This window comes from Herpailurus yagouaroundi, unplaced genomic scaffold (genome assembly GCF_014898765.1).
Source record: "Herpailurus yagouaroundi ecotype Mexico unplaced genomic scaffold, PumYag 28, whole genome shotgun sequence".
Classification (NCBI taxonomy): domain Eukaryota; kingdom Metazoa; phylum Chordata; class Mammalia; order Carnivora; family Felidae; genus Herpailurus; species Herpailurus yagouaroundi.
This window is the reverse complement of record NW_024412376.1, coordinates 32,843,731-32,865,953: the sequence shown is the minus strand read 5'-3', so window position 1 is coordinate 32,865,953 and position 22,223 is coordinate 32,843,731. Positions and strand designations below refer to the sequence as shown.

General features: G+C 37.1%; 1 protein-coding gene across 1 annotated transcript in view; it reads left to right on the top strand.

Annotated features, from left to right (window-relative positions):
* GLRB (glycine receptor beta) overlaps positions 1 to 22,223 on the top strand; it is a 96,791-nt gene that overhangs the window by 12,412 nt on the left and 62,156 nt on the right. The gene's annotated exons all lie outside the window — the stretch shown is intronic.

The following is a 22,223-nucleotide window of genomic DNA, read 5'->3' as shown; positions in this document are numbered from 1 at the left end:
TTGGCTGGGTCTTCACAATGTTTCCAATGATCCTTTTACTTGGCCCTTGGTGTCTCTGTTTTTCTCTCTCTCTAATAATTGTTTTATTCTTGAGCCTACCCCTTTGAGTCTTAGCATACAGTCTTAGTTTATTTCAAAGACAAACAAATAGAAGTAATTGGGTGGAAACTCTCCCAGTGCCTATCTTCACTCTAAAGCTACCTATACTATCCTTTCTTTTCTCCTTTCCATGTGACATAACAGGAAAAGGGACTTCCTTTTGTCCTATCTCCTCTACTCTCTTCTGAGACCTACCTCTATTGCCTTACCTCTGTTCTCCCGAGTTTTCAATTTGCTTTTCTTTCTTTGGCTTTTTTTTCCCCCCTAAGGGCTTACAAATATACTAAATTGTCTCTCAACTGAAAAAAATATATATATGCAGTTTTTTTTTTAAGTTTATTTATTTTGAGAGAGAGAATGCAAGCTAGGGAGCGGCAGAGAGAGAGGTAGAGAGAGAATCCCAAACAGGCTCCATGCTATCAATGCAGAGCCCAACTTGGGGCTTGATCCCACAAACCATGAGATCATGACCTGGGCTGAAACCAAGAGTCAGATGCTTAACTGACTGAGCCACCCAGGCGCCCCTACTGTATCGTTTTTACTTTTGTTTTTGTTTTTTCCTTCCTAGTATAGTTTTTATATTCCTATTTCATTAACTTTGTTTTTCCCCTCTGTTCACTACCATGTATCTTAAATTAATAGCCTGCAATGGTCTATACTTTCTCTGGGCTATTCATTATTTCTTTCCTTTCCTTTCCTTGAATTTCTTGGAATTGTGAAAGCCATACATTATTGTGGTAAGAAATGAAACAATGTGTACTACTTAATATTCTTTTTTTTTTTTTTTTTAAATTTTTTTTTTCAACGTTTATTTATTTTTGGGACAGAGAGAGACAGAGCATGAACAGGGGAGGGGCAGAGAGAGAGGGAGACACAGAATCGGAAACAGGCTCCAGGCTCTGAGCCATCAGCCCAGAGCCCGACGCGGGGCTCGAACTCATGGACCGCGAGATCGTGACCTGGCTGAAGTCAGACGCTTAACCGACTGCGCCACCCAGGCGCCCCTATATTCTTAATGTTCACTCCTCTGTTAATATTAACTCCTGTTACCATTGTACTTTTTGGTAAAGATATTTTATTCTTTTTAAGCAAGTCTATTGACTTTTGAGTCCTTCTATGACTTGATAAGGACTAATGATTGTCTTCTACATCCTGACTCAGTCTCCTACCCTAAGCATCCATCTTTTGGCTACTAGCACTTGACTCACTCTTGGAACTTTTTTCCTGATTTAACTGATTAGCCACTTTCACTAGCTATTCCTTTTTAGTGTATCCTGAAATACTGGGTTTTACCAGGTATTCATTCTTGGTCCTTTTAGCTTCTTACTCATCAGTTTTTTTCCCGAGTAATTTCTACTTGTATCTGTGGTTATCCACACAACTTTAGGTGTAACTACTCCTGTGGGTTCCCCATAATTATTTTCAACTTCCTGCTGGACCTCAGAGTTCATGTATCAAGCCGGCTCTACCATCTGCATTTCTCAACTTTGTACTCAGCCTTTCATGAAAAATGGCAGAAGCATCTTTCTTCCATGAGCTCTCTCCCTGATCATCTCATCAGTTACTTATCCTATTGATTCCTGTTTAGAAATGACTCATATCTGGCTGCTTCTCCCCATCCCTGCTATTATGGTCTTGGTCATTTTCTCATCATTTCATCTAGAATCTTTTATTGAAATTGCTTACTAGTTGCCTGAACTCCAGCCTGCCTTCTCCACTTTAGTTCATACTGCACAGCAGTGGCTCTCCAACTGTTGGTCTTAGCACCCCTTTGCAATCTGAAGCATTTTGAAGGCCACAAAGAGCTTTAGTTTGTGTGAGTTATATGTACTGATATTGTCTTATAAATTGAGACAAATTTTTAAAATATTAATTAAATCACTTAACTATACTTATTACATCTTAACATAAGCAACTTAATTTTTATGAAAAGTAACTATATTTTCAAAAACAAACAAAAATAGTGGGAGGAGTGGCTGTTGTTTTACATTGTTGCATATCTCTTTCCTGCTGGCTTAATGGAAGAGAGCCAGATTCTCATTTTGGCTTTGTGGTATATTGTTTTGATTGGAGTAGGTAAAAAAAGTATGACTTCACACAGACATGTAATTAGAAAAGGGAAGATTATTTTAATAGCCCTTTCATAGCTGTGAATATTCTTTTTTAATGCCATGCCAAAAGTTAACAAGTGATAATTTCTTAAAAGTTAATTGCGGTGTTAATTCTGAAATCAGATCAGTGAACATTTTGCTCTCTGTTGTACGAAAATCTATTGGTTTCCCCCCCCTTTTTTTTTTACACTTTCTTAGTTTTATTACTGTTCACATTTTTTTAGTGTCTTAAATTGTTTTTGGAACAATTTGATTTCTGTTTTTTTTTCTATTTTCATTGAGATGTAACTGGCCTATAACACTGTGTTAGTCTAAGGTGTACAACATAATGATTTGACATATGTACGTAAGGTGAAATGCTCACCACAGTAAGTTTAGTTAATATCCAGCACATAGTTATACAATTTTGTTTTTCTTGCAATGAGAATTTTTAAGATTTACTCTTTCAGCAACTTTCAAATATACAGCATAATATTGTTAACTGTAGTTACAGTGAATGACTGTAACATAATTTTATAACATTCTCCATTGGCCATGAGGAAAATATTGGCTTGCTGGGTTTTGCAAATGTTGACACATTTCATTATACAATATCAAAAAATCACATCTATCTAATGTCACTTCCAATCTCACTGGAAAGTCTGTTAAGTATTGGAAAGTATTGAAGCTCGTGATGGTGAGTATTACCTTGTCTAAAATTCCAATTTTTGTGTGAAAATTTACAATTTATTATTGGCAGCAAATACTATGCTCTTTGCAGTTTTTCTCAAAGTTAACAAGCTCTCTTGATTCACTTTTGAAAAATTGTTTGCTAAGTAACTAAGACTAAATTACCATAGTTTTTCTGTGTTGTTCCATGAAAATGGTGTTCCATAAGAAGTGTCTGCTTTGGCTAGAACATCAGTGACCCAATTGCTTTTCTTTGGACCTGTTAACATAGTTCGATGTTCTGTGTGGGTACTTCCCATTTTGTTCACACAGAATATTAACACAATGTGGATTTAAATTTCAAAATTCAATAAAATTAGCATTTTAGTGCTTCTTTAAGAATATTACTTAGGAACACTGTTTTTAAAACTATTTATTTATTTACTGCTAACATGCAAAAGTAAAGGACTGTTAATACGTATAAGTATTACTTTCTTGATTTGCGCACTGCAGTTTATCCACTGTTGCTTTTGTGGCATCGGTGTAAATGTCAGTATAGTGAAACAAAGCAAATAATATTTTTAAAATTATTATTTTTATGAAAGTAATTTTGACTCCATGGACCACCAGAAAAGGTCTTGGGTACCTTCAGGTATTTGTGGACTGCACCTTGAAAACTACTGTTTTATAGTGTCAGCAGATCAGTGATGCTCAGTGTATATCCCATCATTTATTTCTCTGACTATGGCTGACCCTTTCTCTTTTCACTTCTATTCCACACCTCTAGCATGCTCTTGGCATACTTAACTTGTCACTGACAAACGTCCCTTTGTGTGCTGTTGTGCATAGTGCAACCACTGCCTTGACTTTGTCTTTGTCCTCTCCTTTTTTACCGGTTACCTGCCTCCTCCTCCTCCAGCCCCACCTCAAAAGCCACCTACCTACTCTACGAAAGCCCTATTCTATGTGCAATTAAATGATTGAAATTAATGCCAAATTTAAAGTGAAATTAGTTGAATTAATAAAGAAGAGGAATTAGATTGAAATTCTGGAGAAGAATTGGGCTCTGCTCTGTTACTAACTCGTGGTGTGTTCTCAGATAAGTCACTTTTCATTTTAATAACCCTGGATTTATGAATTTCTCACAGTTTAGGGAGAAAAGATTATTTGGGATTTTAACATGTGGAAACAATGTTGTCCTGAGTCTGAAGACTGTGGTTCTGTTCTAGAACAGATTAATACATTTGTGACCTTGAATAAGCAATTGTTTTGCCTCTCCAGTCCTCAATTTTCTTATCTGTAAATTGGAAATAATTACCTCCACCTATTTCACAGAGCTTCTCTGATAGTATAATTTGAAATTGTATATGAAAATATTTTCTGAACTGTAAAAGTTCTACAAAGTGGATTACCTATATTTGTGTATTGTTGAAACCTTTTTAAAGGTTCAAAGGAATTTTACGTATTTCATATTATTCTTGGTCTCATTCTTCTATCATTACTTAAGCTAATTATTATAGGCAGGAAAAATAATCATGGAGAAAATATCTGAGTAACTTTATTAGACATAGCTTTTTCATAGATTCAGAATGCTAAGATTTGGGTGAATACAACATATGTGGCACACTCAACGTGAGGGCAGGTGCCATGTGCTTACCTATGACCCTTTTTAATACAATGAATCTATATAGGAGGCAGCATCCTTCTCCCTTTACATGTGAAAAGTTTGTGCTGTGGAGCATGTTTATATAGCTTTCTTAAGGTCATAAATTTAGTAGTATTCTTGTTATCTAATCCACGTGGGTATTTTAGGACTTTTTTTTCTTTTTTTGGTCATACAGCATCATAGTCCATTCCGTTTATTTGGAAGATAAGAAAGCTGAGGTCACAGGAGGAAATGGCTTTCTTAAGGCACACCACAGGCTAGGAGCTGGAAGTAAAACTTAGGTCTTCTGATTCTCAGTGCAATTTTTTTTATGAGCCTTCTTTCCAGTTTGTATTTATCTAGATATTATTTCCACCAATGAGAACTCATTTTTCTTTGCCTTGAATTCACTTATCCTTTGTATGTTTTTACCACTTTCAAGTAACACATTAGGTTTGCTTGTGGGATTTTACTGAGATTTAAAACTCATCGATGTTTTATCTAAATAACAGAATGTCAGTTTCTGAGGACACAGTCTTACAATCTTCCTGTTCCTTGATGTGGGTTCCACCATATAAAAAATAGTCATTCATTTGATTAATGGTGTTCAATTTGGATGTTAGTTACCAATAGAGTTTTGTAAATAAGAAGTCATTCTAAGCTACTATTGTCGGGAAACAGTATCTGTGCACTCTTTTTTTCATACTGCCTGTACTCATACAATAAGATCTACAAAGGCATAACTACAAAGGAAATGAAGTGTAAAACACACAGTTCTCCTCGACTCTGCTTTCAGGGGATAAAAAGCAATAGTCCAGTTCTTGAGAGATACAAAAGGGAATTATCTTTTAGTGACTATAACAAATTTGGATGCGTGTATTTATCCCCTTTCATATAGAATATTAGAGAATTTTAGTTTTAACTTACCAATAATTCCAGAATCACCTTTTAATTGCTTTATGCAATCTCTCTGTTTCTCTCTCTTTTCACGTGTGTGTGTGTGTGTGTGTGTGTGCGTGCATGTATGTATATACGTGTGTGTGTCTGTCCATGTGGGTGTACACATACATACACATATACTTAAACACAAAAGTTGTTGTTGTGTGTATTGTTTTACACGCTTTGAAGTCTAATATGCATATATAGAAATGCACTAATCATAAGTGTACCACTTAATTAGCTTTCACATTTAACCATGGAACCAGCACTCAGATCTAGAAATAGAACGTTACTCAAACTTGAGAGGCCAGTTCATTCTTCTTCCAATTACTCACTGCCTTTTTGAAGATTACCATACAGTATGTTAAATTTGCCTATTTTTCAGCTGCATATAAATGGAATAATCCAGTAAATATCTTTAACGAGTGGCTTTTTTTTTGTTTTATCTGTGAGATTCATCAACAGTGTTAAATGTCACGGTAGTTGTTACTGTCATTGCTGCATTGTATTCTGTCATATGAATCACTACACTTTATTCTCCTGTGAAGGCATTTGGGTTGTTTCCAATTGCACAGACACACACACCAATAAAGACTTTTATTGAGAACATAAAAAAAAAAATGCTTTTGAAAATCATTAAGGAAAAGGCAGGCAACCTAATTGAAAATGACCAAAAGACTATAGCCAAGAGGTCAATAAGCATATTCAATGGTCATTAAGGAAGTGCAGATTAAAATGACAATGGCATGCTATTACACATCCACTAGAATGGCTAAAAGTAAAAAAAAAAAAAAAAGAAAAGAAAAGAAAAAGAAAATACCAAGTGTTAGTGAGAATGTGAGCTACAACTCTCATGTACTGCTGATGAAAGTATGGACTGGTACAAGACTTGGTGAATCATTTAGCAGCATCCAAGACCTGAAATTCATATTCTCTATCACCTAGCTAATCTGTTCCTAGGTATATACTCAGTGGAAATGTGTACATATGTGTACCAAAAGATATGTACAAGAATGTTCATAGAAGCACTGTTTGTAATGAATTACCAAAAATATAATTCATTTTTTAAAGTTTAGATGTGTTTCTTTGATTCAAAATATTCAAAATTTTGGACTAATGCATTTGGCAATGCAGCAGGAATTAGAACTTTGATAGTACTAATACAGATTGGGTTGTCTAGAATAAGAATTATATGAAAAAGTAAAATAGACATTTGGAGCTACAGTTAAAGTATCCATAATAAAGATGGACTCCTGTAAGTTACTTCTGGAAATGTGCATCTTCTTGCTTATAAAAATTAGGTAGGTATAGTCAATTCTGTCTTATCAATGGAAATGAAAAGAGTGGCCTTATAGGTAGCTTTAAAAAGACGGCACAGTCTTTACAATTTTGAGTACATTATATGATTATATTCTGGGATTTCAAAATTCTTTTTTTTTTTTTTTAAGATTATCTTGAGAGAGGTAGAAGGACAGGAGAGGGAGAGAGAGAATTGCACGCAGGCTCTGTCTGCCAGCGTGGAGCCCGATGCCAGGCTCAATCCCAGGTTATGAGATCATGAGCTGAGCCAAAATCAAGAGACAGACACCTAAACAACTGAGCCACCCGGGTGCTCTGAGATTTCACAATTCTTAATGCAAATTTTCAACTTAGAGCAAACAATCTCTTTCTGACACTTAACTGATATACTGTCTACTTCTTTTATGTTTTAAAAATGAATCATTTAGTTTATTCAGTTACCCTTTATTGAGCATTTAATATGTACCGGGCCCTGATCTAGGTGCTTGGGCTATAGCTGTGACCAAAACAAAGTTCTTGCCCTCAGAAAGTTTGGTACTAGTGGGAGACAACATGGATACGTAGACATGAATTTTTAATATGGCAGGCGGTAAGGGGCACCTGGGTGGCTCGGTTGAGTGTCTGACTTCCACTCAGGTCATGATCTCGCACTTCACGAGTTCAAGTCCCGTGTCAGACTGTGTCATGACAGCTCAGAGCCTGGAGTCTGCTTTGAATTCTGTGTCTCCCTGTCTCTCTCTGCCTCTCCTCCACTCATACTCTGTCTTTCTCAAAAACAAATAAACATTAAAAAAAAAATATGGCAGATGGTGATCATGGCTATGGGGAAAATTAGAGTAGGAAAATTAAGGGGTGGGGGTTCCTATTTTATACATGCTGGTCAAAAATATCTTTCTGATAAGGTAAGATTTTAATAGGTAGCTGAAGTAAAGATGAAGCCATGGAGATCTCTAGGGGAACAATGATTCAAGGAAAAGGACACCAAATATCAAAGTCCTGAAGCAGGCTTTATGTATTTAAATGATGGTATGGAGACCAAGAGCAGAGTGAATGATGGGAAGAGTCAGAAAACTTGTAGGTCATTGTAAGGGTTATTCCCATGTTTTGGGCCTGAGAACAGAAAGCATGAAGGTTTTTGTTTGTTTGTTTGTTTTAATATACTGAGACGTCTATTAAAGACTAGGAGTAGATCAGAGGTGAGGGGAAATCAAGAATTTGGTCTTGGTTGTCTTAATTTTGAGGTTTTCATTAGACTTCAATGGAGAAATGTCCAATAAGCTGTTGAATATAGCATCAGAAATTCTGGGAAATGGTGTCGTCTGGAGGTATAAATTTGTGAGTTGTAAATTAATGAAATGAATGAGGTCACTTAGAAACTGAGTTATTTAGGAAGGTAAAAACATCTGAGAAATGACTGGGGATGAAGTCGAAGAAATGAGGAAGAACAGGCAGAGGAGAATGGAAAGGAGCAGCTAGTGAAGTAAGATTGGAATTAAGGTCATGTCTTTTTACTTAGAACTCAAGCCAAGAAAATCTTTTAAGGGAGGTGGTAATGATCAACAATGTCAAGTATTGTGGTTAGATCAAGAAGGTGAACACTGAGAATTGGTCATTGCATTTGACAACATCATTGACCTTGATAAGACTTGTTTCTATCGATGGTTACAAAATCTTGCTACATTGGACTTAAAGGACATTAAGGGAAGATTTGGGGGCTGCAAGTATTAAAATTCTTCTGAGGAATTTTGATGTAAAAACGCACATATGTAATGAGCTGTAGTCAGAGGGGATGCAGGGTCAAGAGAAAGGTTTTTACAGATGGGGGATAATAAAGCGTATTTGTAAGGTGGTGGAAAGGCTCTGGTAGAGAGAGAACGTTTATGATGCAGGAGAGAGGGGGCAGTTGCTGGAGTGATTTCACAATGGCAGAAACACAGAGAAGTGGAAAATGTAACCTTCAATAGCTTTTTTATCTCTTTTTCCAGCTTTTGTATGAGGTTCACAATGATAGACAGAGGAAAATTAGATAAGCAGTTGTTTTGGTTAAAAAATCATATTACATTGGAAAATATAAAAGGGACTTAATCTGGTATCAACATATTGCACCTGATAACCTTGCCACTTATTCTGCACTAGGACACAGATACCAAAATAAAATCTTTGGATAGATAGCAGAACATCAACTGTATTTCTGTTAAGTCTCCTTTGTATTGCCCTACAGGGTCTGTACAACCTGAGCAGGTTTTAATTGACTGATACCCCTGTGCCATGCAGTAGATAACTGCTTATGGTTCATTGTTCTCTCTCTGTGGGTTCCAGAAGATTAGCGTACAGAGCTTTAGATTGTTTTCTTTCCATATATGTACTTGCTTGTTTGCCTTTGAAGTTCCATTTCTAAGCCATAGTGCACAAATTACCTTTCAATAGTGTGTGAGATTTTAGAGAAAAACCCACCTGAACAGGAATATTTTTGCGATAAATGTTTTTATTTTTTTTTAATTCTTCCTTTAGAAATGACCAGTTGTTGATTCAACTATTAATTAGGTCAAAGAACTTTTATTTAATTAGAAAGCCGAGTTATAAAAATTCTAGTTGATAATGTTCATAATTCTTAAATCTTAGCTCATGTGAAAATTCTTAAATTTCTACTTCAAAAAGTCTGCCTATCTGTATTAATTCACCTTCTGTATTGGAAAGTCTTTTATCCTTATGTTACATCCTGCCAGAATCCAAAATATAGAAATGATAATTGATTATTTGGTATTAAGGAACATTTTAAGTACTTCTATTTAATGTTAAGTAAATATTAATATTTACTTCATTAATTATATAAATAATCTATAGTTACCTACATTTTCTGTTAGAAAGGACCACTAAGAGCAGTTAAAAGTTAGCTTAGTATATCAGGAAGTTGGAATAGCATTCTTTCTGACTCAGTTTTTGGCTGAGGCTCCAAAGGCCAAGAACAAAACAATAGGTGCCACGAACCCCCACATACCAAAGTTAGGAAAGAGATCTCTTATGCAGTCATGCAAAAAAGGTGCTGAAAACTGGCTTTGTGACCTTTACTCAGCATCTACCTCAATGGCCTTAAAGGCTTAAGATTGAAGAGAGCATATAGAAATACTTTGGAGGAAATTCTTTGGAACCCAGTGACATTTTCCATACTCCCTGCCATGGAATTGGGAGGAAAATGTTTTTCCTTATTCTCAATGCTACTGAGAGGCGGAACCATGTCTGTCCCCTGTAGTTTGGGGGATTCATAGTAGACTGGTATCTGACTCACACTGGAGAAGTCATCAGTCATGGCTGCAGGTATTGGCTAGAGGCTGTAGAACAGAGAGAAGAGGGCTACCATGACATGGAGATTTGCTTTCTGTGTGTCAGGAAAAAGAATACTTGGGCATTCACTATGACTCCGATGTTCGTCACATGAGAGAGAATAGGAGTAGACAGTGACAGGGTGAGAGCAAAGTAAGAAAGTGCCGGTTTGATGTTTAAAACAAAGGAAATATGGGGAGCCTGGGTGGCTCAGTTGGTTAAGTGTCTGACTCTTGATTTCAGCTCAGGTCATGATCTCATGGTTTGTGAGTTCAGGCCCCACATCGGGCTCTGCACTGGCAGTGTGGAGCCTGCTTGGGATTCTCTCTTTCTCTCTGCCCCACCTCTGCGTGCTTGCTCGCTCGCTCTCTCTCAAAATAAATAAATAAACTAAAAAATAATAATAACAAAACAAAGAAAGGAAATTCGCCCAAAAGGGGCTGGGAAGATGATGGAACCCCAGTAGTGTGCCTGTGAGGTGTGGACTGCAGAATACCTGGGGTGAAGTTGCCAGCTGAAAAAAAGCCATAGCCATTTCATGGTGATTGAACTTTGAGGTTCTTGAAGAGAGGATTTTGGGAAACCCACAAAAATGCTGTAAACTAACAAGGCAGGAAGACAGAACAAAACCTAGTCATGCCTGCAGCCCCTTTCTGAGGGAGACTTGAGGAGGAGAGGGAGGTGTTGTCATTTCTGAATCAAGCTCTGAAGTTTTATCGTTACCAGGGACTGGGCATCTAAAATATAAAAGTGACAATTTTAGTGGGACTGAAAGTGCCGGTGTTATTATCAGAGAATGACTGAAAATATTATGAGACCTGTTGGAGATTTCCTTCAAGTGCAGTGGAATGCTGGCTCACATCCAGGTTTGGATGGATGTTGGGGAGAAAACAGAATTTTATTTTTTAATTTTTTTTATAATTGAGTCCTCCAGATTCTAGCTCATTCAATAAAGAGTCACATTCGTTTCCAAACAGTGGTTGATAAGGACAAAAAAAAAAAGGCTTATCTTTCATTATCCGGATGCTACCACATACTGCAAGGAAGTAGTTCATCTCACCTAATGACACTCATACTTGTTGCCTTTGTATCTTGTCATGGGATTTTTGTTGGGGACACTTATCATTGTTCAGACATGTGTGCCTGCGGATATTTTAATGAAGATATAATTCAAAAGAGATGGTTTTCTTGTCTCTATATCACAAGTAATCTTACACCTTAGAAATGCTGCAAAGAGAAGTTGCAAAGAGCAGTTACAGCAGAAACAGAATCAACTGTGGTGGCTTTTCAGCAAGCAGTTCATTCAGCTCATTGGGTTTCCGGACAGTAGCAAAAGCCCCTTTCTCCAAAGGCTCTGCAGTGTCTCTTGGAGCTCTGTGCTCTAAATGGTGTTGAGGCTTAATATTTTATTTCAATTCCTGATTTCTGCTCTGACTTCTCTTGACTTAATGTCCTGTTTTTAAATTTTGGTTTGTGGTAGTAAGAAAACTACTTCCTTTCACTAGCCCAGTACCATAATTTTCTAGAGAGCAGTAAAATTAGAATATCGTTTTGGAAAATAAGATGCCTGAATTTACAGTATGCATATATGCAAGAAATCAGAATATTCTACATATTCACTTAACAATACTGATAAATTTCACTTGCTTTGGACTCCATTTTTTTTTTTTTTTCTGACTGGGTTGTCTTATTTTGTAACAGATTCCTTTTGCTTTGCTTATAATACAAAATAGGTTACTGTGAATTGATACATACACGATGTATAACGTACTATTCTAAGCTCTTTACTTAAATTGTCTAATATTGAAAACAGGTCTTTTACGAAGAAAGGATTTTCTAGAATAATTAGGCTCTCTGCCTCAGTTAGCTCATCTGTGAACAGGGATAATAATCCTGGAAAATCACTTCACTCAACATCGTATCTGTGAGGTTTCACCCATGTTGTTGGTATAGCGATAGCTCTTTCTTCCTCATTGCTGTGTTGTATTTAATTGTCTTGAATATGCTGCAGTATATTTGTCCACTTTATGTCAAATGGAAAACAAATCCATACTTAGGCAAGATTTTATTGGAAAGGACTGTTGCAATAGAGGGACACTCTGACTTTAAGAACGATAAGCATCTGAAAGGTCAGGCAGAAGGAACTTCTCTTTTATAGGAGTGAATGTGGCTAGAAGGAGCCAGTTGTTGAAGACTGCAGTGAGCAGGTGGCAAAATTGGACAGTTTTTCTTTGCTGTGAGCCAGTTCTTGGAGGAGTCCATTAAGGAGGTTTTGTTCTGCGTTCCAAGTGATTGCTTTTAATCTTACGGGCTAGAGAAAACTGAGGAACCCGTGGGAGGAGAGAAGCCTAAGCCACATTTGGTCAGGTGAAGTTGCTAGGTCTCTGATTCATATTGGTCAGTGGTGACAAGCAGTTCAGGTACTCATTTAGTAGACAAAAAAGGGGAGTTTAGAGAGTTTCTGGTCTTGTCATAGGTAAACAAGGGGTTAACCGTGAGTCTTACTTAGGTCACCTGGGGACAAACTCTTTGAGGTAAAGTGCTTCCCAGAATGCTGGGAATGATGGAGGTATTTCTTAACATCTCAGTGTTCCAGGAGTTCAGGTAAAGTTCGAATATTACTATCACTACTATTAATGAATATTCATAATGCTTCCAGTTTAGGGTCATTATTATTTGGGTTCATTAAAAGTGTTATGGACCTTTTTATACATGTCTTTGGGTAGACATAAGCATACACCTAAGAATGAAATTTCTGTATCATAGGGTATATGAATATTGAACTTTAGGAGATATGGACAGTTTTCCAGTTATTCTCCATCATTAATGTATGAGGGTTCCAGCCACTCCACATTCATGTCCAAAGTTGATATTATTAGCAATCCCTTGAATTTTAGCCATCTTGTGTAGTTATAATGATACCACAGTGTAATTTTAATTTGTATTTCCCTGATGATTAATCTCATTGAGCACCTTTTCATATATTGGACTTCTAGCTATCTCTTTTGCAAAGTGTTGTTTCAAGTATTTTCCCACTTAAAAAATTTGTTTTCTTTTTCTTATTGGTATGTAGTTCTTCATGCATTCTAGATAGGATTCTTTGTCACATACATGTACTACAGATCTCTTCTCCAATCTTTGTTATGCATTTTCACTTTCTCAATGGTGTCTTTTGATGAATTGAAGTACTTATTTTGAATAAGCTCTGATTTATTAGTTATTGTTAATGCTTTTATGGTTTTTTAAGTCTTTCTTTAGCCCAAGGTCATGAAGATAATCTATTTTTTTTTCTGAGAGCTTTATTGTTTTATGTTTCACATTTAACTGTGTAATCCACTTCAGTTTAACTCTTGTATATGATGTAGGGTAGGGTCAAGACTCATTTTTAAAATAGGCATATCCAGTTAATAAACACATTTATTTACTTATTTACTTTTAATATTTTTAAAGTTTATTTATTTATTTTGAGAGGCAGAGAGAATATGTGAGCAGGGAGGGGCAGAGAGAGAAACGGTGAGGGAGAAAGAGAATCCCAGGAAGGCTCCATGTTGCCAGTGCAGAGCCCAATGCAGGGCTCAATTTCACAGACTGTGAGATCATGACCTGAGCTGAGATCAAGAGTTGGATGCTTAACCGACTAAGCTACCCAGGTACCCCAGTGCAGCACACTGATTGAAGAGGCCATCCTTTCTCTGATTTCCAAATAATAGCTGTGCAGATAGTTCAATAATAAGCTATTTGACTCAGTTTTTTAAAAAAGCAGACTAATTTTTGACTTTTTTTCCTACATCAAATTGAGCAGTAACTCATGCAAAACTTATTTTATGTATACACACAGTATAGATTTTTTTTTGGAGGTTGTCACTAGAAATTGTATTTTTTTTTCCATTTTATTGTGGTAATAATACTTACTATACCATGTAACCTCCTTAACAGATTTTCATGTACAATACAATATTATTAGGTATAGGCACAATATTGTACAGCAGATCTCTAGAACTCATTCATCTTGCATAACTGAAATTTTACCTCTTTTTTTTTTTTTTTAATGTTCATTTGTTTTTGAGAGAGAGACAGAGTGTGAGCCAGGGAGGGGTAGAGAGAGAGAGACACACAGAATCCGAAGTAGGCTCCAGGCTCTGAGCTGTCAGCACAGAGCCTGACGCAGGGCCCAAACCCACAAACCGTGAGATCATGACCTGAGCTGACTGAGCCACCCAGGCACCCCAGAAATTTTACCTCTTGATTAGCCACTCCTCATTTCTTCTCACTCTAGCCAACCGTCAATTTCTTCTTTGCTCCTCTGAGTTTGACTACCTTAGAGACCTTATAGAAGTGGAATCAGGCAGTACTTATGTTTTTGACTGGCTCATTTCACTTAGCATAATGTCCTCAGTGTTCACCCTTGCTGCATGTTGCAGGATTTTCTTTTTTAAGGCTTGATAGTCCTTGATTGTATGTATATATCACATTTTTCATTGTGCTCATCTGTCAGTGGGCATTCAGGTTACTTCTATATTGTGGCACTGTGAATGCAGTGAGAGCTGGGTTTCCAGCCCACTCACAGCAAAGTGGGGGGCAGAGCTGTGGTGAGTGCCGCTTGATCAAACAGCTGCTTTGTTCTCTCTATTCCCCGGGGGACTACCACGTGTGTGCTGGATCCCATCATTGCCCCAGATGGTGAGATAGGAGTTGGTTCCTAAGGTAGATTCAGAAAAGCTGGTATATTGGATGTGAGGTCTCTTTCCCTCCTCAGGAAGAAGCAGGAGCTAAGGACATCTCTGGATGGCATTGCACTGTGCTGTATTGTGCTAAGGTGGAGATTATGGCGAGAGGGTGTCTCCACTTTTCCTGCTACTTTCATTACACATGCTTGGGTGTAGAAGCCTCTCAACTAGCTTTTGGATTTCTGACAAAAAGAATTGATTTGGGTTTTGCTGTTCATTTGGTATGTTCAAGAGGGGAAGGAGGGTCCAGAGCTTCCTGTCCCTTGCTGAAGTCTCTCCTAGTCAAAAGTTTTCGATAGGTATTCTCCCTTACTTCATTTCCTACCTTACCGCTCACTACTCTGCCCACGCCAGTCAGGCTTCTGTCTCTCTCAGCTGAAAAACGGCTCTCCCTTTTGCTAAATGCCATGGGGATATTTTCTGTCCTCACCTTAACCTCTCAGCGGTATTTGGTCCCGTTATCCAACCCCCCTTTCTCCTTAATTTCTGTTGTCACCACACACTTCTTGGATTTCTTCCTTCTTCTTGGGTAGTTGATTCTTTGTCTAAATTGTTGGCTTATCTTCCTCCATCTGCTCATTAAATGGTGGGGTTCCTCAGGTTTTAATTCCATGTTCTTCTAACAAGTGATTCATCTGATCATTAGAATCATCTGAGGAGCTTTTAAAATCCTGATGCTTGGACTTCACCCCAAACTAATTAAATCTGGGGTGAGACTAGGCATCAATAGTTTGCAGAGTTTCTCAGGTGAATTCCGTGCACAACAAAGCTGAGAATCACTAGACAAATCCATGTGGACCTACAGTATTAAAGTTTATTTATTTTGAGAGAGAGAGAGAGAGAGAGAGAGACCGAGCATGTGCATGTGTATTGGAGTGGGGGAGGGGCAGAGAGAGAGGGAGTGAAAATCCCAAGCGGGTTCCATGCTGTCAGTAAGAGTCAAATGCAGGGCTCTCGATCCCAGGAACCGTGAGATCATGGGAACTGAAATCAAAAGTCGGACAGTAACCTCCTGAGCCACCCCAGTGTCCCAAGAACCCACAATTTTAAATACTACTTTTGCATCAGAATAACCAACATTTGTGTTTCGTTCTTAAGTGCATAGCCAGCATATGGCACCATGCATGGCATATAGCAAATGCTCAAAAACTTTGTTAAATGAATTCAGTAATGACTAAAATGCATGCAAGGAGAAATTCAGCATGCAGACAGTTGAATGATGGTTAAGTTTTCGTTGTTCTTTGAGGAGTTTTATTATTTAGTTGATGGTGTGGGTTGAGTTATCTATAAGACAGACTGTGAGATGAAGATTTACATGCAGAAAGAGATTGCTTTTGGAACACTTCTAGGGAATGAGGAAGCGGTTTCAAGCACAGGAATAATGCCTTTGCAATTGAGGCATCAGGATGCTCCAGGGAGCTCTGAAGCCTGGATGGCTTGCAGAGATGTCTATCAGTAGGAAGGGACCTTGAATGCTTTTGTGTCCCCATATCAAAGTCTTTGAGTGTGGGTTGCCTCCAGGGCAAGGCTGAAGGAAGGCTATTCTGGAAGTGGCCTGGCTCAGAGCCTTAGGCAGCCAACATTCCTGGCAGCAGCCTCAATTCTGAAGGGGTGATCTGGGGGATGGGGCACCACAGCATCCGCTGCAAGTGGAACCAGATTATCAATTGAATGGGATCTTACAGACACCTGATTTTGACCTTTGATTTAAAGGTGAGTATACTGAGGCTCAGAGAGGGATTTGCCCAATATTATGTAGTAATCTTCCAGTCTGTCTGCATCTAGAATGCTAGTCTCTTGGCTCTTTGACAAGTGTCTTTTCAATTATAACCACACGTAACTTGATCATGTGTGCGTGAGTGCTGGACTTATCTTCTCACCATTTCTGTGAGGCCAGAAGGGAAACATTTTATATTTATGTTCTGTATGGAGAACTGAGAAAAGGTAAGCACCGTAGCAGTTGCATTGGTGTTGGGAGTCAGAGGTATTACTCGGGATTTGTATCTGCTGTAATACTCTGTGGGTGGAAGGTAATTGCACGGTGAATGTTTTGAGGCGTAAGTTTGACTCCTTATGTCATTAGGTTTGTATCAAATTAGTAAACCAATAAGAAGTAGTAAGAATATATAATGTTTTACACTGAGAAACGTAACACGTAAATAGATCTTTGTAGTGTTCATAGGATGAGTAATCTCATGTGATATGAAGTTAAAAAAGACCATAGAGATTGGGAGATTGCTGGTATCCCAAAACCAGAATCTCTACACATAGATGTTTCTACTTTGTGAAAAATGTTTTTCTTTGGGCCATGGGTGATGTAATTCCATGATTGTAGGTAGACAAGATTTGAAAATGTTTCCACAAGATCCAACAGTTCCTTAAGCCCAATTGAGGGATAAATAAAATGAATGCTGTGAAGCACTGTTCTTAATTATGATTCTTGGCCTATAATAACACAGTAGGCTTTGCCACACACATGCACATATGCCCATAAACACATTCTTTTCAAATAAATATAAACTAATTAAACTCAACTAATCCTGTAAAAGGTATCACTCACTATATTCATAAACCTTCTGTTCACAGTTTAATCTGTGAAAACTGAATGGAAAATAAATATAGAAGCTGTCAAGAGAGGTAATAATAAGTTATAATGTAATTAGGAAAATGCAAAATAAATAAAAATATAATAACCCTGGATTTGTACACAACTATTGACTTAATTTATTACCTGAATATATAAAGTGTTGCTCTGTCTTTGTATGTCTGTCTATCTGATTATCTAGAAGAGACTCAGAGAGGGATTTGCTCAATATTATGTGGTAATCTTCCAGTCTGTCTGGGTCTATAATGCTAGTCTCTTGGCTCTTGGACAAGTCTTCTGTGCTCTGCCTATTAATCTCCCTCTCACTCGCAGCCCCTATCACCCACTTATCTTTTTACTGTTCCATAGTTTTGCCCTTTTCCACAATGTCACAGGTTTAAAATCATCATACAGTGCCTTTTCGTATCATCTTTCATTTAGTAATATGCGTTTCTGGTTCCTCCATATCTTTCCATGGTTTGATAGAGCAAATAATTTAATGCTAAATAATATTCCATTATCTGGATGTACCACAACTTATTTATCCACTCATATACTAAGGGACATCTTGGTTGCTTCCAAGTTTGGCAATTATGAATAAAGCTGTTATAAACATTTGTGTGCATGGTTTTATTTGTGTGTGTGTGTGTGTGTGTGTGTGTGTGTGTGTGTGCCTGTGCATGTGTGTGTGTGTGTGTGTGTGTGTGTGTGTGTGTGTGTAGACATTAAGTTTTTATATCCTTTGGGTAAATACCAAGGAGTGAGATTGCTGGATTGTGTAGTAAGAGTAAGTTTAATTTTTGAAGAAACTGCCACACTCATTGTCTTTCTAAGTGGCTGCACCACTTGCATTCCCACCAGAAATGTGTCAGAGTTCCTACGGTTCCTGTTTGTCCATATCTTCATTTGCATTTGGTGCTGTCTGTGTTGGAGACTTTGGCCATTCTAATTGGTATAGATGGTATTTCATTATTTCAATTTGCATTTGCCTGATGATGTATGATATGGAACCTCTTTCCATATGCTTATTTGCCATCTGTTGATCTTTGGTGCGGTATCTGTTAAGGCCCCTGGCCTTCTGCTCTTCCCTGCCCCCCCCCCCCAAATAAACTTTTTATTTTAGAACAGCTTTAGATTTATAGAAAATTTGCCAAAGTTTCTCCTATCATTAACATTTTACATTAGTATAATACATTTTTTTTTATAATTAAAGAACCAATACTGATACACTATTATTAACTAAAGTCCATGCTTTATTCAGGCTTCCTTGGTTTTTACCCAATGTTCTTTTTCTGTTCCAGGATCCCATTCAGCATAGTACATGTAGTCTTTATGTGTCCTTAGGCTCCTGTTGGCTGTGACAGTTTCTAAGACCTTCCTTTTTTTACATGACCATGATGGTTTTGAGGAGTCCTAGTCAAGTATTTTATAAAATGTCACTTTACTGCCATTTGTCTGATATTTTTCTCATTATTGGATTGGAGTTACGTGTTTTGGTGGGGGAAGACCACAGGATTCATTGCCATTCTCATCACATTTTATTAAGGGTACATAAAGTTGACATGACTTTTCACCATAGAGGTTAACCTTGATCCTCTGGTTGAGATAGTATTTGTCAGGTTTCTCTGCTGTAAAGTAATTCTTTCCCCCCTTCCTATATGTACTCTTTGGAAGGAAGTCATTATGCACAGCTCACACTGAGAAATGCAGAGCTCTCTTCTACCCTGAAAATAAAGGGTCTATTTGGAATTCCAGTTATTTGGAATTCTGCATGGGAGAATTGTCTGTTCTCTTCCATTTGTTTATTTAATCATTTGTGCATGTCTTTATGGACTCACAGATTTTTATTTTATACTTTGGGATATAATCCAATATGACTTTATTTTATTGCTCAAATCATTCACATTTGGCTCTTGGGAGACCTTTCTGTTGGCTTTGTGTCTCTTTGATACACTCTTATCATCTTTTTTTTTTTTTTTTTTTGAGCTTACTTGCAGTCACTACATGATATCTAATTTGTTTTTTAATCTTCTCTTTTCCTCCCATTTTAGATGAGAATACCAACATCTGTTTCCACAAAAGAGGGTTTCTACCACCTGAGGTGTTCAGGTCCACGATCCCTCAGCATTGTAAACTTTGCATTTTTTCAGGGAAGAACATAGCTTTTACCAGATTCTCAGTGTTGTCCATAACCTAAAAAAGAGGGAATCGCTGCCGTAAAGAGGAGAAATAATACAACCTACACATTTTACATACCTTCCTCTTTGCTTACTGCTTTGTGCTTGCTTGCCTCAGTTCATGTGAGGCTCAAAGCTTTGTGGCTCCCACACTCAGATTACTCATGCTGGCATGTGCCATACTACTTCAAAGTCTGAAAGGAATTTTGACCATTGTTGTTGCATTTATAACTCTATAAAAACAAAATCATCCGTTTGGACTCCCTCCTGGTTGGAGGGAGGATATTCAGATAATATGCTCAAACACACCAGTTTTGAAATGGAGCTGTGCAGTATGGTCACTAAAGGGTCATGTAAAAATAAGAATGCTCTTCAGTTAATGGAAAACTGAGTTTCCCCTTTGGAAAGAAATTTCTGGATTTTTCCCTTGGTGCTGGAAAACATTACATCATCCAGCTATACAGCCTGATGCATTCCTTGCATAACTTCACATATTAGTAATGACATCGGTTCAAGTTTAGGCAAGTGAACAAAAGAAGACTGGTTGTAAAAAAGCTTTTGATATAAAACATTATTTTCTCTAGTCATTTGATCACTTTGCCTGAGTAAAGTAAGTTATTTTCTTAAATTAGTATCGTATTTCTATGCAGTAAATCCTCTTTTGTAGTAATAACAGAATTGTTGATAGATTTCTTGAAATAAAACAAAATGGCATAGTCAAATAGATAAAATATTGTACTGAGATTCAGAATATAAAAACTAACAATGAAACGTGAATTAAGTATGTGCCCTAATTAAATGCATTTAACTCTTCTTATTCTTGCTTATTTTGTGTACATACTAGTCACTATACCAAATTGCAAAATTATGTAAAGTGCAGGCATAATTTGAAAATATGCAAATTATTTCAACTCTTTGGCAGAAAGTGGTATAGCTTCTAGACTCTTAAAGTATATTTTAATGTGTAGAGATGACTTTAATGTTATTTAGTATTGATTGAGCTAAACAAGTGATTTCTACTGTTTTTAGGTAGGAAAACCCCTGAATGCATGCATGTGAATATAAACTACATGGGATTTCACTTAAGTTTTAAAACATCTTTGAATTTCTAATATAAATAAAGGTGAACTACTGAACTATTGAATAAATATTCATATCAGATTAACTACAGCAGAGTCTTGAAAATATATATTGATACAAATAAGAATGAAAGAAAAGAGCTGTAATATATTTGATATATTCCTTCTTATAATTTCAAGAGATTTTTGTTAGCGACATTGATTTTTTATTGTTAATAAATAAGAATTTTTGTTGTTTTTGTTGTTTTTGTTGTTTCTTTTTAGCTGTGGAAAGAAATAAAAACATTTAGAGATGGCTGGAGGGAAGAGTGGTGCTGATAAGTTATGGAAAGATCAAATACAGATTTTTCAGGACTAATGAGTTTAAAAATTAGTAAGACTAATGAGTAGAACCTGATATATATATATATATATACACACACACACATATATGCATACGTATATACGCATATATACGTAGGTATATGTGTATGTGTGTGTGTGTATATATATATATATATATATATATATATATATCAGGATTTTCTCTTTCCACTGAAAAAGAGCTCTCTGGGTGGTTAAGAATCTTTCCTATTTCATCAAAGGAGCATTTGTGATTATTAAATGAAAGAATGTAGTGGACATGACAGTTGATTCCTCAATGTCTATTTCATTCCAGACTACTGATCTGAGCCAATAGTGATTGTTTCTTTCTCCTTGCCAGTGATTGGTTCAGCAGTGGCCAATGCTGGGAAGCTTCTGAGGAAAACAAAAACATAAAACCACAGAACCACAAAAACTAACCTTCATCCTAAGAGGACATCTCAGGAGGAAATGCTCTTCATCTGGAAGTGATATGTGTACTACTACTGCGACTCCTGCTGCCTCCTGCTACTCCTATAGCGCATGCAGGCATCTTGAGGCCGAGGTCAATTTAGAAGCACTGGCGGATGGGAAGTGCTTGAGACAGTGTGTATTTCATACTATGCAAGCACTATAGGGAATTAACAAAAATATGGAAGCCATGATTCCCTCAAGAATCTTACTGTCTACATTCAGTCCAGTTAGTAATACACACACGCACGCGCGCGCGTGCATGAAAAAAAAGCTACAAAATGATTGCCAAACAGTATATCTATGTTTGTGTTCATTAGAGTAAGCTGGGATGATTAAGGCAAGATTTTAGATAGGCAACCTTAAAGGACAGGCTGGATTTAGATGAGGACAATGAGAAGAGGAAGTTACAGTACTCTAGAAAGGAGGATTTATTCTGAACCAGTGAAGGGGGGAAGGATAAAATTTGGTAATGAATTACAAGGGCTAGGAAGTGAGTTTGACACAAGCTTACAGCTGAATGGGAGGAAAGACTTTTCCCTCTATCATCGATAGCTAGGTCTATGAAATAATGGGCATATTAACAGGAGTAAAGGTATACAAATTATTAATTTTTAATTTTACATGCATCAGGGGCACCAGAGCCAAAACCCAAGTGAATACCCAGAGTGTGATGAGATTTGAGAGCTGATATTATGTCTTGATAGGGGAAAATACGTGCCTCGTAAAGGGGGAGTACGGGAATTTTAGGAAAGATGAATTGGCCCCCAGAAGAATAGAT